This window comes from Oncorhynchus nerka, linkage group LG25, assembly GCF_034236695.1.
Source record: "Oncorhynchus nerka isolate Pitt River linkage group LG25, Oner_Uvic_2.0, whole genome shotgun sequence".
In the NCBI taxonomy this organism is placed as follows: Eukaryota; Metazoa; Chordata; class Actinopteri; order Salmoniformes; family Salmonidae; genus Oncorhynchus; species Oncorhynchus nerka.
The window spans coordinates 731,544-748,989 of NC_088420.1; the positions used below are offsets into that span (position 1 = coordinate 731,544).

Sequence of the window (17,446 nt, forward strand, 5' to 3'; positions counted from 1 at the left end):
CTCGGAGAGTTCATCAATGAGCTTGATGCCTTGATAAGCTCCTTTCCTGAGGACGGCTCACCTCTCACAGTTCTGGGCGACTTTAACCTCCCCACGTCTACCTTTGACTCATTCCTCTCTGCCTCCTTCTTTCCACTCCTCTCCTCTTTTGACCTCACCCTCTCACCTTCCCCCTCTACTCACAAGGCAGGCAATACGCTCGACCTCATCTTTACTAGATGCTGTTCTTCCACTAACCTCACTGCAACTCCCTCCAAGTCTCCGACCACTACCTTGTATCCTTTTCCCTCTCGCTCTCATCCAACACTTCCCACACTGCCCCTACTCGGATGGTATCGCGCCGTCCCAATCTTCGCTCTCTCTCCCCCGCTACTCTCTCCTCTTCCATCCTATCATCTCTTCCCTCTGCTCAAACCTTCTCCAACCTATCTCCTGATTCTGCCTCCTCAACCCTCCTCTCCTCCCTTTCTGCATCCCTTAATTCTCTATGTCCCCTATCCTCCAGGCCGGCTCGGTCCTCCCCTCCTGCTCCGTGGCTCGACGAATCATTGCGAGCTCACAGAACAGGGCTCCGGGCAGCCGAGCGGAAATGGAGGAAAACTCGCCTCCCTGCGGACCTGGCATCCTTTCACTCCCTCCTCTCTACATTTTCCTCTTCTGTCTCTGCTGCTAAAGCCACTTTCTACCACTCTAAATTCCAAGCATCTGCCTCTAACCCTAGGAAGCTCTTTGCCACCTTCTCCTCCCTCCTGAATCCTCCTCCCCTCCCCCTCCTCCCTCTCTGCAGATGACTTCGTCAACCATTTTGAAAAGAAGGTCGACGACATCCGATCCTCGTTTGCTAAGTCAAACGACACCGCTGGTTCTGCTCACACTGCCCTACCCTGTGCTCTGACCTCTTTCTCCCTCTCTCTCCAGATGAAATCTCGCGTCTTGTGACGGCCGGCCGCCCAACAACCTGCCCGCTTGACCCTATTCCCTCCTCTCTTCTCCAGACCATTTCCGGAGACCTTCTCCCTTACCTCACCTCGCTCATCAACTCATCCCTGACCGCTGGCTACGTCCCTTCTGTCTTCAAGAGAGCGAGAGTTGCACCCTTCTGAAAAACCTACACTCGATCCCTCCGATGTCAACAACTACAGACCAGTATCCCTTCTTTCTTTTCTCTCCAAAACTCTCGAACGTGCCGTCCTTGGCCAGCTCTCCCGCTATCTCTCTCAGAATGACCTTCTTGATCCAAATCAGTCAGGTTTCAAGACTAGTCATTCAACTGAGACTGCTCTTCTCTGTATCACGGAGGCCCTCCGCACTGCTAAAGCTAACTCTCTCTCCTCTGCTCTCATCCTTCTAGACCTATCGGCTGCCTTCGATACTGTGAACCATCAGATCCTCCTCTCCACCCTCTCCGAGTTGGGCATCTCCGGCGCGGCCCACGCTTGGATTGCGTCCTACCTGACAGGTCGCTCCTACCAGGTGGCGTGGCGAGAATCTGTCTCCTCACCACGCGCTCTCACCACTGGCGTCCCCAGGGCTCTGTTCTAGGCCCTCTCCTATTCTCGCTATACACCAAGTCACTTGGCTCTGTCATAACCTCACATGGTCTCTCCTATCATTGCTATGCAGACGACACACAATTAATCTTCTCCTTTCCCCTTCTGATGACCAGGTGGCGACCGCATCTCTGCATGTCTGGCAGACATATCAGTGTGGATGACGGATCACCACCTCAAGCTGAACCTCGGCAAGACCGAGCTGCTCTTCCTCCCGGGAAGGACTGCCCATTCCATGATCTCGCCATCACGGTTGACAACTCCATTGTGTCCTCCTCCCAGAGCGCTAAGAACCTTGGCGTGATCCTGGACAACACCCTGTCGTTCTCAACTAACATCAAGGCGGTGGCCCGTTCTTGTAGGTTCATGCTCTACAACATCCGCAGAGTACGACCCTGCCTCACACAGGAAGCGGCGCAGGTCCTAATCCAGGCACTTGTCATCTCCCGTCTGGATTACTGCAACTCGCTGTTGGCTGGGCTCCCTGCCTTGCCATTAAACCCCTACAACTCATCCAGAACGCCGCAGCCCGTCTGGTGTTCAACCTTCCCAAGTTCTCTCACGTCACCCCGCTCCTCCGCTCTCTCCACTGGCTTCCAGTTGAAGCTCGCATCCGCTACAAGACCATGGTGCTTGCCTCACGGAGCTGTGAGGGGAACGGCACCTCAGTACCTCCAGGCTCTGATCAGGCCCTACACCCAAACAAGGGCACTGCGTTCATCCACCTCTGGCCTGCTCGCCTCCCTACCACTGAGGAAGTACAGTTCCCGCGCAGCCCAGTCAAAACTGTTCGCTGCTCTGGCCCCCCAATGGTGGAACAAACTCCCTCACGACGCCAGGACAGCGGAGTCAATCACCACCTTCCGGAGACACCTGAAACCCCACCTCTTTCAGGAATACCTAGGATAGGATAAAGTAATCCTTCTCACCCCCCTTAAAAGATTTAGATGCACTATTGTAAAGTGGCTGTTCCACTGGATGTCTTAAGGTGAACGCACCAATTTGTAAGTCGCTCTGGATAAGAGCGTCTGCTAAATGACTTAAATGTAATGTAATGAGTTATTAGGCTTTAGAACCATGCTACTGCTACAGAGCTGTATATAACCAGGCTAGCCTGACGCTACTGCTACAGAGCGGTATATAACCAGGCTAGCCTGACGCTACTGCTACAGAGCAGTATATAACCAGGCTAGCCTGACGCTACTGCTACAGAGCAGTATATAACCAGGCTAGCCTGACGCTACTGCTACAGAGCAGTATATAACCAGGCTAGCCTGACGCTACTGCTACAGAGCAGTATATAACCAGGCTAGCCTGACGCTACTGCTACAGAGCAGTATATAACCAGGCTAGCCTGACGCTACTGCTACAGAGCAGTATATAACCAGGCTAGCCTGACGCTACTGCTACAGAGCGGTATATAACCAGGCTAGCCTGACGCTACTGCTACAGAGCGGTATATAACCAGGCTAGCCTGACGCTACAGCTACAGAGCGGTATATAACCAGGCTAGCCTGACGCTACTGCTACAGAGCTGTATATAACCAGGCTAGCCTGACGCTACAGCTACAGAGCAGTATATAACCAGGCTAGCCTGACGCTACAGCTACAGAGCGGTATATAACCAGGCTAGCCTGACGCTACTGCTACAGAGCTGTATATAACCAGGCTAGCCTGACGCTACAGCTACAGAGCGGTATATAACCAGGCTAGCCTGACGCTACTGCTACAGAGATTTGGAAGTACAGCAATATAAAATGAAAAGTGTCATGCACGCACTTAAGCAAGCAAGAAAAGCCCAGAAGAATAATGTATGCTTACTCAGTGCTGTTACTGAGCTTCCTGTAATAATTCTGGTCATGCTATGGTATTGATGATACAGTAGGTTACATTATACACCTACAGGAGTATGAAGTTCAGGTACAAGACTTTCAAAACATAGGATCTGTAGAAAGTCATGGTATTAAGATGCCATGAAATCAACCACATATTGTAACTGGTCCAAGGTATTGTCTATGGTGTTATTGTTTTATTGTATACACAGCCAGATTAAAGCCAGGCAGGGATTTCAGTTTGAATTCAATCCCCTCTGATTCCAGGGATTTGACCCAGAATGGGACCATGTAGATTATGACTGGCCCTTATGTCTAGAACATGCCGTTTGCTTTGTTTCTCTGAATCATTGACGTTTCCCCACAGTCTGCATTTCACAGAATTAGAAAGAGGTTCTCCTTCAATTTAGATGACCTATATTTCTTATTAAGTGTAGCCGGGCGTGACAAGGCAGATATTTGAATAACAACAAATATGACAGGTGGCCAGGGTCAGTTTACTGTCCTGGAATACAAAAGATGTAGAAGCACTGGGGGTGGTGCTAACACTGAATAATACCATATACACCCCCCCTGCCTGGGAAGAGCCAAGGGGCACCATAGACAGAAGTATGTCACCAGCAGCAGATCCCTAAAGCAGTAGATTAGTAGTAGAGGGAACGGGGTGGGCTACGGGACAAACAGGGTGGGCTACGGGACAAACAGGGTGGGCTACGGGACAAACAGGGTGGGCTACGGGACAAACAGGGTGGGGGACAAACACACGGGACAGGTGGGCTACGGGACAAACAGGGTGGGCTACGGGACAAACAGGGTGGGCTACGGGACAAACAGGGTGGGCTACGGGACAAACAGGGTGGGCTACGGGACAAACAGGGTGGGCTACGGGACAAACAGGGTGGGCTACGGGACAAACAGGGTGGGCAGTGGAGCGGGCAGGTTGGGCTTTTAGCAGAGAAGCATATTTATTTTATTTAAAACAAATAACCAACCAGTCACAATGATACAGACAAGAGTCCTGCTTAGATATGCAGAACAATATTACAATGTAACCCTAACCATTGGTTTAAATGTAATCTGACACCTTATGATAATATCAGGAGATTTGTGATGACGCTATTATTTAGGTAACTGCCAAAATAAAGGAAACACTTGAGTAAATGAGGGATACAAATCATATTGAAAGCCGGTGATTCCACACAGGTTTGGTTCCTAAGTTAATTTAGCAATTAACATCCCATCATGCTCAGGTTCATGTACTGTATAAAAATGCCCAGTTGCCTATTATTTAGGCTTCCATGGCTAGAACAGATCTCAACCCAATTGAATAACTTATGAGAGATTCTGGACTGGTGCCTGAGACAGCGTTTTCCACCACCTTCATCAAAACACCAAATGATGGAATTTCGTGTTGAAGAATCGTGTCGCATCCCTCCAATAGAGTTCCAGACCCTTGTAGAATTTATGCCAAGGCGCATTGAAGGAGTCCTGGCTCGTGGTGGTCCTGGCTCGTGGTGGTCCTGGCTCGTGGTGGTCCTGGCTCGTGGTGGTCCTGGCTCGTGGTGGTCCTGGCTCGTGGTGGTCCTGGCTCGTGGTGGTCCTGGCTCGTGGTGGTCCTGGCTCGTGGTGGTCCTGGCTCGTGGTGATCCTGGCTCGTGGTGGTCCTGGCTCGTGGTGGTCCTGGCTCGTGGTGGTCCTGGCTCGTGGTGGTCCTGGCTCGTGGTGGTTCTGGCTCGTGGTGGTCCTGGCTCGTGGTGGTCCTGGCTCGTGGTGGTCCAACACTTTATTAAAGACACTTTATATTGGAATGTCCTTTATTTTGGCAGTTACCTGCAATGATGTACATCCTTGGATCATAACGCACGACTAGAAACCCAGGATTGCCGATACCATATTCTACCCATGGAGGCCACCGGTCAGCCATAATGGCACTCCTCAGAAAAGCAGTCCTACATTTCATTTGATCTAGTGTGTATATAAAACATTGGTTATGAGCCCATGTGCTGTGTTGTAATTTGGATGTATTGTCCTAAGCATGTTAGTGCAGTATAATATAATAATAGAATAATAGAATAATAATATAAGAAGTGTGATTTACAAGTCAGAATGACACCCTCATTAAAATGACAATAGAACAGGAAAGGTACAGTGTGCTTGGATAACCTAACCTTTTTTAAATGTACATCTGTATAATGATTATGGCTCTACATTGCAGGAAAAGCAGTTTGTTTTTCTGAACACTGAATTCGCCATCCACCCTCACATATTTTGTTCCACTAAAATAATGGGTGCATGACTCCCCTGGTTGAGAGGACAGAGTGGGCTACAGGGTGAGCTGGCCCAGCTGGAGAGAGATCCATCTGAGCTAGACTCCATTCCGGTGTTGTAGTAATCGAGTCCGGTCTCGAGCCTATAAATTGAGCGTCTCGGACTTGACTGTGTCGGACAGTGAGGACTTGGTCTTGCCTAGGTGTAATTTCATCCCTAGACCAGCGAAGTAAAAAAATAAAAAATGATCCGCATTCAGTCAGTGCATTAAACCCTAACATATATACACTCCTTTCATGAAACATGAATACAGTATCTTAACAGCTTTTAGATCTATTATAGACATGTTAGTACAGTGGAGAACCTACAGGCCTTCGGGGGTGAACCTACAGGCCTTCGGGGGTGAACCTACAGGCCTTCGGGGGTGAACCTACAGGCCTTCGGGGGTGAACCTACAGGCCTTCGGGGGTGAACCTACAGGCCTTCGGGGGTGAGCCTACAGGCCTTCAGTGGGAGGGAAGGGAAGGGGAAGACAGTAAGGAACTTGTCTGTCGGCATTAAAGACCGATTGGTTAAAGAAAATTGTGATCGGTTAAATCTTTTTATTTTATTTGAGCCAACTCTGCAAATAGCAATACTGTGTGATTTGAAGTCAAATTGATCAATAATAAAATGAACTTTTTGGCTAAAAGTATTACATTTACAAAACTGTAGAAACAAATGAGAATATAAAAAGTTCATAACTTCTGTGAAACATCACAGCACAGTTGAAAAATATATGGCAAATAGAAATCCAATATGGACGGTGTTATGCCCTCAGACGAACCATCAAACAAGCAAAGCGTCAATACAGGATTAAGATTTAATCCTACTACACCGGCTCTGACGCTCGTCGGATGTGGCAGGGCTTAAAAACAATCACGGACTAGAAAGGGAAACCCAGACTCTAGACGCGAGCCTACAGTGGTCCCTCCTTAAGTTGTGTCACACCTTGCGTGCTGCCTGATTAATATTATGGTGTTTCTATTCAGAGAAAAACGAAAAACCCTCACGATATGACGTCGGGAGGCTACAGGATCGGAGGATTCTGAATTGTTTGCCTTCAGACAACTTTGTTCCAATATTTCTGTAAATCAGTGATATTTATTCCCATATTAATTCGTTATGGATCCAAATCAACATCTATTTTTGATATTTTTAATCATTATTTTATTAATACATGTGTTTGTTTATTAGGCTACAATAAATACTGTAGTAGTCTGCAATAAATACTGTGTAGTCTGCAATAAATACTGTGTAGTCTGCAATAAATACTGTGTAGTCTGCAATAAATACTGTGTAGTCTGCAATAAATACTGTGTAGTCTGCAATAAATACTGTGTAGTCTGCAGTAAAATACTGTGTAGTCTGCAATAAATACTGTGTAGTCTGCAATAAATACTGTGTAGTCTGCAATAAATACTGTGTAGTCTGCAATAAATACTGTGTAGTCTGCAATAAATACTGTGTAGTCTGCAATAAATACTGTGTAGTCTGCAATAAATACTGTGTAGTCTGCAATAAATACTGTGTAGTCTACAATAAATACTGTGTAGTCTGCAATAAATACTGTGTAGTCTGCAATAAATACTGTAGTAGTCTGCAATAAATACTGTGTAGTCTGCAATAAATACTGTAGTAGTCTGCAATAAATACTGTAGTAGTCTGCAATAAATACTGTGTAGTCTGCAATAAATACTGTGTAGTCTGCAATAAATACTGTGTAGTCTGCAATAAATACTGTGTAGTCTGCAATAAATACTGTGTAGTCTGCAATAAATACTGTGTAGTCTGCAATAAATACTGTGTAGTCTGCAATAAATACTGTGTAGTCTGCAATAAATACTGTGTAGTCTGCAAATAAATACTGTGTAGTCTGCAATAAATACTGTGTAGTCTACAATAAATACTGTGTAGTCTGCAATAAATACTGTGTAGTCTGCAATAAATAGTCTGCAATAAATACTGTGTAGTCTGCAATAAATACTGTGTAGTCTGCAATAAATACTGTGTAGTCTGCAATAAATACTGTGTAGTCTACAATAAATACTGTAGTAGTCTGCAATAAAACTGTGTAGTCTGCAATAAATACTGTAGTAGTCTGCAATAAATACTGTAGTAGTCTGCAATAAATACTGTAGTAGTCTGCAATAAATACTGTGTAGTCTGCAATAAATACTGTGTAGTCTGCAATAAATACTGTGTAGTCTGCAATAAATACTGTAGTAGTCTGCAATAAATACTGTGTAGTCTGCAATAAATACTGTGTAGTCTACAATAAATACTGTAGTAGTCTGCAATAAATACTGTGTAGTCTGCAATAAATACTGTGTAGTCTGCAATAAATACTGTGTAGTCTGCAATAAATACTGTGTAGTCTGCAATAAATACTGTAGTAGTCTGCAATAAATACTGTAGTAGTCTGCAATAAATACTGTGTAGTCTGCAATAAATACTGTGTAGTCTGCAATAAATACTGTGTAGTCTGCAATAAATACTGTGTAGTCTGCAATAAATACTGTAGTAGTCTGCAATAAATACTGTGTAGTCTGCAATAAATACTGTAGTAGTCTGCAATAAATACTGTGTAGTCTGCAATAAATACTGTGTAGTCTGCAATAAATACTGTGTAGTCTGCAATAAATACTGTGTAGTCTGCAATAAATACTGTGTAGTCTGCAATAAATACTGTAGTAGTCTGCAATAAATACTGTAGTAGTCTGCAATAAATAGTCTGCAATAAATACTGTAGTAGTCTGCAATAAATACTGTGTAGTCTGCAATAAATACTGTAGTACTGTAGTAGTGCAATAAATAAGTCTAAATACTGTGTAGTCTGCAATAAATACTGTGTAGTCTGCAATAAATACTGTGTAGTAGTCTGCAATAAATACTGTAGTAGTCTGCAATAAATACTGTGTAGTCTGCAATAAATACTGTGTAGTCTGCAATAAATACTGTGTAGTCTGCAGTAGTCTGCAATAAATACTGTGTAGTCTGCAATAAATACTGTAGTAGTCTGCAATAAATACTGTAGTAGTCTGCAATAAATACTGTAGTAGTCTGCAATAAATACTGTGTAGTCTGCAATAAATACTGTGTAGTCTGCAATAAATACTGTGTAGTCTGCAATAAATACTGTGTAGTCTGCAATAAATACTGTGTAGTCTGCAATAAATACTGTAGTAGTCTGCAATAAATACTGTGTAGTCTGCAATAAATACTGTGTAGTCTGCAATAAATACTGTAGTAGTCTGCAATAAATACTGTAGTAGTCTGCAATAAATACTGTGTAGTCTGCAATAAATACTGTGTAGTCTGCAATAAATACTGTAGTAGTCTGCAATAAATACTGTAGTAGTCTGCAATAAATACTGTGTAGTCTGCAATAAATACTGTAGTAGTCTGCAATAAATACTGTAGTAGTCTGCAATAAATACTGTAGTAGTCTGCAATAAATACTGTGTAGTCTGCTGTAGTAGTCTGCAATAAATACTGTAGTAGTCTGCAATAAATACTGTAGTAGTCTGCAATAAATACTGTAGTAGTCTGCAATAAATACTGTGTAGTCTGCAATAAATACTGTGTAGTCTGCAATAAATACTGTGTAGTCTGCAATAAATACTGTGTAGTCTGCAATAAATACTGTGTAGTCTGCAATAAATACTGTGTAGTCTGCAATAAATACTGTGTAGTCTGCAATAAATACTGTAGTAGTCTGCAATAAATACTGTGTAGTCTGCAATAAATACTGTGTAGTCTGCAATAAATACTGTGTAGTCTGCAATAAATACTGTGTAGTCTGCAATAAATACTGTGTAGTCTGCAATAAATACTGTGTAGTCTGCAATAAATACTGTGTAGTCTGCAATAAATACTGTGTAGTCTGCAATAAATACTGTGTAGTCTGCAATAAATACTGTGTAGTCTGCAATAAATACTGTGTAGTCTGCAATAAATACTGTGTAGTCTGCAATAAATACTGTGTAGTCTGCAATAAATACTGTGTAGTCTGCAATAAATACTGTGTAGTCTGCAATAAATACTGTGTAGTCTGCAATAAATACTGTGTAGTCTGCAATAAATACTGTGTAGTCTGCAATAAATACTGTGTAGTCTGCAATAAATACTGTGTAGTCTGCAATAAATACTGTGTAGTCTGCAATAAATACTGTGTAGTCTGCAATAAATACTGTAGTAGCAATAAATACTGTGTAGTCTGCAATAAATACTGTGTAGTCTGCAATAAATACTGTGTAGTCTGCAATAAATACTGTAGTAGTCTGCAATAAATACTGTGTAGTCTGCAATAAATACTGTAGTAGTCTGCAATAAATACTGTGTAGTCTGCAATAAATACTGTGTAGTCTACAATAAATACTGTGTAGTCTACAATAAATACTGTAGTAGTCTGCAATAAATACTGTGTAGTCTGCAATAAATACTGTGTAGTCTACAATAAATACTGTAGTAGTCTGCAATAAATACTGTGTAGTCTGCAATAAATACTGTGTAGTCTAAATACTGTGTAGTCTGCAATAAATACTGTGTAGTCTGCAATAAATACTGTGTAGTCTGCAATAAATACTGTAGTAGTCTGCAATAAATACTGTAGTAGTCTGCAATAAATACTGTGTAGTCTGCAATAAATACTGTGTAGTCTGCAATAAATACTGTGTAGTCTGCAATAAATACTGTAGTAGTCTGCAATAAATACTGTAGTAGTCTGCAATAAATACTGTAGTAGTCTGCAATAAATACTGTAGTAGTCTGCAATAAATACTGTAGTAGTCTGCAATAAATACTGTGTAGTCTGCAATAAATACTGTGTAGTCTGCAATAAATACTGTGTAGTCTGCAATAAATACTGTGTAGTCTGCAATAAGTAGTCTGCAATAAATAGTAGTCTGCAATAAATACTGTAGTAGTCTGCAATAAATACTGTAGTAGTCTGCAATAAATACTGTGTAGTCTGCAATAAATACTGTAGTCTGCAATAAATACTGTAGTAGTCTGCAATAAATACTGTAGTAGTCTGCAATAAATACTGTAGTAGTCTGCAATAAATACTGTGTAGTCTGCAATAAATACTGTAGTAGTCTGCAATAAATACTGTGTAGTCTGCAATAAATACTGTGTAGTCTGCAAAATACTGTAGTAGTCTGCAATAAATACTGTAGTAGTCTGCAATAAATACTGTAGTAGTCTGCAATAAATACTGTGTAGTCTGCAATAAAAAGTAGTCTGCAATAAATACTGTAGTAGTCTGCAATAAATACTGTGTAGTCTGCAATAAATACTGTAGTAGTCTGCAATAAATACTGTAGTAGTCTGCAATAAATACTGTGTAGTCTGCAATAAATACTGTAGTAGTCTGCAATAAATACTGTAGTAGTCTGCAATAAATACTGTAGTAGTCTGCAATAAATACTGTGTAGTCTGCAATAAATACTGTAGTAGTCTGCAATAAATACTGTAGTAGTCTGCAATAAATACTGTGTAGTCTGCAATAAATACTGTAGTAGTCTGCAATAAATACTGTAGTAGTCTGCAATAAATACTGTGTAGTCTGCAATAAATACTGTAGTAGTCTGCAATAAATACTGTAGTAGTCTGCAATAAATACTGTAGTAGTCTGCAATAAATACTGTAGTAGTCTGCAATAAATACTGTAGTAGTCTGCAATAAATACTGTAGTAGTCTGCAATAAATACTGTAGTAGTCTGCAATAAATACTGTGTAGTCTGCAATAAATACTGTGTAGTCTGCAATAAATACTGTAGTAGTCTGCAATAAATACTGTAGTAGTCTGCAATAAATACTGTGTAGTCTGCAATAAATACTGTAGTAGTCTGCAATAAATACTGTGTAGTCTGCAATAAATACTGTAGTAGTCTGCAATAAATACTGTAGTAGTCTGCAATAAATACTGTAGTAGTCTGCAATAAATACTGTAGTAGTCTGCAATAAATACTGTAGTAGTCTGCAATAAATACTGTAGTAGTCTGCAATAAATACTGTGTAGTCTGCAATAAATACTGTAGTAGTCTGCAATAAATACTGTAGTAGTCTGCAATAAATACTGTAGTAGTCTGCAATAAATACTGTAGTAGTCTGCAATAAATACTGTAGTAGTCTGCAATAAATACTGTAGTAGTCTGCAATAAATACTGTAGTAGTCTGCAATAAATACTGTGTAGTCTGCAATAAATACTGTAGTAGTCTGCAATAAATACTGTAGTAGTCTGCAATAAATACTGTAGTAGTCTGCAATAAATACTGTAGTAGTCTGCAATAAATACTGTAGTAGTCTGCAATAAATACTGTGTAGTCTGCAATAAATACTGTAGTAGTCTGCAATAAATACTGTGTAGTCTGCAATAAATACTGTGTAGTCTGCAATAAATACTGTGTAGTCTGCAATAAATACTGTGTAGTCTGCAATAAATACTGTGTAGTCTGCAATAAATACTGTGTAGTCTGCAATAAATACTGTGTAGTCTGCAATAAATACTGTGTAGTCTGCAATAAATACTGTGTAGTCTGCAATAAATACTGTAGTAGTCTGCAATAAATACTGTAGTAGTCTGCAATAAATACTGTAGTAGTCTGCAATAAATACTGTAGTAGTCTGCAATAAATACTGTGTAGTCTGCAATAAATAGTCTGCAATAAATACTGTAGTCTGCAATAAATACTGTAGTAGTCTGCAATAAATACTGTAGTAGTCTGCAATAAATACTGTGTAGTCTGCAATAAATACTGTAGTAGTCTGCAATAAATACTGTAGTAGTCTGCAATAAATACTGTAGTAGTCTGCAATAAATACTGTAGTAGTCTGCAATAAATACAGTAGTAGTCTGCAATAAATACTGTGTAGTCTGCAATAAATACTGTAGTAGTCTGCAATAAATACTGTGTAGTCTGCAATAAATACTGTAGTAGTCTGCAATAAATACTGTGTAGTCTGCAATAAATACTGTGTAGTCTGCAATAAATACTGTAGTAGTCTGCAATAAATACTGTAGTAGTCTGCAATAAATACTGTGTAGTCTGCAATAAATAGTCTGCAATAAATAGTAGTCTGCAATAAATACTGTAGTAGTCTGCAATAAATACTGTAGTAGTCTGCAATAAATACTGTGTAGTCTGCAATAAATACTGTGTAGTCTGCAATAAATACTGTAGTAGTCTGCAATAAATACTGTAGTAGTCTGCAATAAATACTGTGTAGTCTGCAATAAATACTGTAGTAGTCTGCAATAAATACTGTAGTAGTCTGCAATAAATACTGTAGTAGTCTGCAATAAATACTGTAGTAGTCTGCAATAAATACTGTGTAGTCTGCAATAAATACTGTGTAGTCTGCAATAAATACTGTGTAGTCTGCAATAAATACTGTGTAGTCTGCAATAAATACTGTGTAGTCTGCAATAAATACTGTGTAGTCTGCAATAAATACTGTGTAGTCTAGCAATAAATACTGTAGTAGTCTGCAATAAATACTGTGTAGTCTGCAAGTCTAAATACTGTGTAGTCTGCAATAAATACTGTGTAGTCTGCAATAAATACTGTGTAGTCTGCAATAAATACTGTGTAGTCTGCAATAAATACTGTGTAGTCTGCAATAAATACTGTGTAGTCTGCAATAAATACTGTGTAGTCTGCAGTAAATACTGTGTAGTCTGCAATAAATACTGTAGTAGTCTGCAATAAATACTGTGTAGTCTGCAATAAATACTGTAGTAGTCTGCAATAAATACTGTGTAGTCTGCAATAAATACTGTGTAGTCTGCAATAAATACTGTGTAGTCTGCAATAAATACTGTGTAGTCTGCAATAAATACTGTGTAGTCTGCAATAAATACTGTGTAGTCTGCAATAAATACTGTGTAGTCTGCAATAAATACTGTGTAGTCTGCAATAAATACTGTAGTAGTCTGCAATAAATACTGTAGTAGTCTGCAATAAATACTGTGTAGTCTGCAATAAATACTGTGTAGTCTGCAATAAATACTGTGTAGTCTGCAATAAATACTGTAGTAGTCTGCAATAAATACTGTGTAGTCTGCAATAAATACTGTAGTAAAACATGGGAAAGTGACCAATTCCTTTAAAAAAAAAATTTAACCTTTATTTCACTAGGTAAATCAGTTAAGAACAAATTGTTATTTCCAATGACTGCCTAGGAACAACTGCCTTGTTCAGGGGCAGAACGACGATTTGTACCTTGTCAGGCCATGTCTGCACTACAGAATGCGGGGCAAGTGGGAGACCAAGGTTCAAATCCCCGTTGGGGAGGAAGGAGTAGGCTGTCCTTGTAAATAAGAATTTGTTCTTAACCTCGAAGCTAGGGGGCAGAATTTTCACTGTTGACATCCAGTGGAAGCGATAGGAACTGCAAGAAGGTCCCTTAGAAATCTGGATTCCCAATGAAATTGAAGAGTGTTTTTGTTGTTGACGTCAATCTCAATGGTTTGTCCTCAGTTTCACCTGCTAAATAAGTTGTTATACTCACAGGCATAATTCAAACAGTTTTAGAAACTTCTGAGTGTTTTCTATACAAATCTACTAATAAATATGCTTATCTTCTGGGGATGAGTAGCAGGAAGTTGAATTTGGGCATGCATTTCATCCGGACGTGAAAATACTGCCCAGTCACTAAGACGTTAAGGACAACAAAGTCAAGGTATTGGAGTGGCCATCACAAAGCCCTGACCTCAGTCCTATAGAATATTTGTGGGCAGAACTGTAAAAGCGTGTGCGAGCAAAGAGGCCTACAAACCTAACTCAGTCACACCAGCTCTGTCAGGAGGAATGGGCCAAAATTCACCCAATTTATTGTGGGAAGCTTGTGGAAGGCTACCCGAAACGTTTGACCCAAGTTAAACCATTTGAAGGCAATGCTACCAAATACTAATTGAGTGTATGTAAACTTCTGACCCACTAGGTATGTGATGAAAGAAATAAAAGTTGAAATACATCATTCTCTACTATTATTCTGACATTTCACATCCTTAAAATAAAGTGTTGATCCTAACTAACCTAAAACAGGGGATTCTTACTAGGATTAAATGTCAGGAATAGTGAAAAACTGAGTTTAAAAGTATTTGGGGAAGGTGTATGGAAAACTTCCGACCTCAACTGTATACATGCTAAATGGGTTGAGGAGGTTGAGGCTGCTGACTAAATGAGTCTGTAACTAAAGGGCTTGATAGTGGGGTGAACAGGCAGTGGCTCGGGTGGTTGTTGTCCTTGATGATCTTTTTGGCCATCCTGTGACATCAGGTGCTGCAGGTGTCCTGGAGGGCAGGTAGTTGAAGCATTGTGCAGACCTCACTACCCTCTGGAGAACCTTACTGTTGTGGTCGGAGCAGTTGCCGTACCAGCCGACAGGATGCTCACCATTGTGCAGCTGTAAAAGTTTTAAGTGCCAAGCCAAATTTCTTCAGCCTCCTGAGGTTGAAGAGGGGCTGTTGCGCCTTCTTCGCCATACCGTCTGTGTGGGTGGACTATTTGTGTTTGTCAGTGATGTGTACACTGAGGAACTTCAACTTTCCACCTTCTCCACTGGGGTCCCGTCTGTGGATTGGGGGGGTGCTCCCTCTGCTGTTTCCTGAAGTCCATGATCAGCTCCTTTGTTTTGTTGACATTGAGTGAGAGATTATTTTCCTGGCACCACACTCCGAGCCCTCACCTCCTCCCTGTAGGCCGTCTCGTCATTGTTGGTAATTAGGCCTACTACTATTGTGTAGTCAGCAAACTTGATGATTGAGTTGGAGGCGTGCTTGGCCACTCAGTCATTGGTGAACAGGGAGGACAGGAGAGGGCTCAGAACACACCCTTGTGGGGCCCTTGTGTTGAGGATCACTAAAGGTGTTGTTTCCTACCTTCACCACCGGGGGCGGCTCGTCAAGAAGTCCAGGACCCAGTTACACAGAGCGGGGTTCACACCCAGGGCCTCCCGCTTGATGAGCTTGGAGGGTACTATGGTGTTGAATGCTGAGCTGTAGTCAATGAACAGCATTCTAACATATGTATTCCTCTTGTTCAGATGTGATAGGGTAGTGTGCAGTGCGATGGCACAGTCTGTGGATCTATTGGAATGGTAAGCAAATTGAAGTGGGTCTAGGGTGACAGGTAGGGTGGAGGTTATATGATTGTTGACTGGTCTCTCAAAGCACTTTATGACAGAAGTGAGTGCTACGGGGATATAGTCATTTAGTTCAGTTACCTTTGCTTTCTTGGGTACTGGAACAATGGTAGACATCTTGAAACAAGTGGGGACAGCAGACTGGGACAGGGAGAGATTGAATATATCCGTACACACTCCAGCCAGGTGGTCTGTGCATGCTCTGAGGATGTGGCTAGGGATTCTGTCTGGGTGGGCAGCCTTGCGAGGGTTAACACATTTAAAATGTCTTACTCACGTCGGCCACAGATAAGGAGAGCCCACAGTCCTTTGTAGTTGGCCGTGTCGGGGGTATTGTGTCATCCTCAAAGCAGGCAAAAAGTGGTTTAGCTTATCCGGAAGCAAGACTGCCTGCAACGTGGCTGGTTTTCCCTTTGTAGTTGTGATTAACTGAAGTCCCTGGCACATACGTCTCGTGTTGAATTGCGACTCCACCTTGTCCTGACGTTTTGCCCCTGTACGGAGGGAATAACTATACCATTTGTATTCGGCCATATTCCCAGTCACCTTAGCCATGGTTAAATGCGGTGGTTCGTGCTTTCAGTTTTGTGAATGCTGCCATCAATCCATGGTTTCTGGTTTGGGTTTAATAGTCGGTGGGCACAAAATCTCCTATACATTTCCTGATAAACTCAGTCACCGTATTCATCGATATTATTCCCAGTGGCTACTCAGAACATATCCCCGTCTGCGGAATCAAAACAATCTTGAAGCATTGATTCTGATTGGTCAGACCAGCTTCGAATAGTCCATAGCTCGGGTACTTCCGGTTTGAATTTCTGCCTATAAGGAAGGGAGGAGCAAAATGGAGTCAATCAGATTTTCTGAAGGGAGGGCAGGGGAGGGCCTTGTAGGCATTTCAATAAGATGAGTAGCAGTGGACCCATGCTCTCAGAGCGAGTGCTAAAGTCAATGTGTTTGTAGAACTTCAGTAGCGTTTTGCTCAGATTAGCTTTGTTAAAATCCCCAGCTACAATAAATGCTGCCTCAGGATGTGTGGTTTGCATAGTCAAGTGTAATTCCTTGAGGGCCCTCGGCTTGAGGGGGGAATATACACGGCTGTGACTATAACCGAAGATAATTCTCTTGGGAGGTAATACGGTCAGCATTTGATTGCGAGGTATTCTAGGTCAGGTGAACAAAATGACTTAAGTTCCTGTATGTTACACCATGAGTAGTTAAATCATGAAACATACACCCCGGCCCTTCTTCCCAGAGAGATCTTTATTCCTGTCTGCGCGATGAACTGAGAACCCAACTGGCTGTACGGACAGTATACCCCGAGAGAGCCATGTTTCCGTGAAACAGAGCATGTTATAATCCCTGATGTCTCTCTGGAAGGAGATCCTCGCCCTGAGTTCATCAACTTTATTTTCCATAGACTGAACATTAGCGAGTAATATACTCTGAAGCGGTGGGTGAAGTGAGCGCCTCATGAGTCGGAATAGGAGTCCACTCCGAATACCTCTTCTCCTCCAGCAGTGTTTTGGATCAGCCACTGGTTGTAATTCTGGTGAGTTACTGCTGCTCTGATATCCAAAAGATATTTCCAGTTGTATGAAATA

At 41.6% G+C, this 17,446-nt stretch overlaps 1 protein-coding gene across 1 annotated transcript in view; it reads right to left on the minus strand.

Moving 5' to 3' along the window:
- LOC115124083 (actin remodeling regulator NHS-like) overlaps positions 1-17,446 on the minus strand; it is a 102,465-nt gene that overhangs the window by 70,530 nt on the left and 14,489 nt on the right.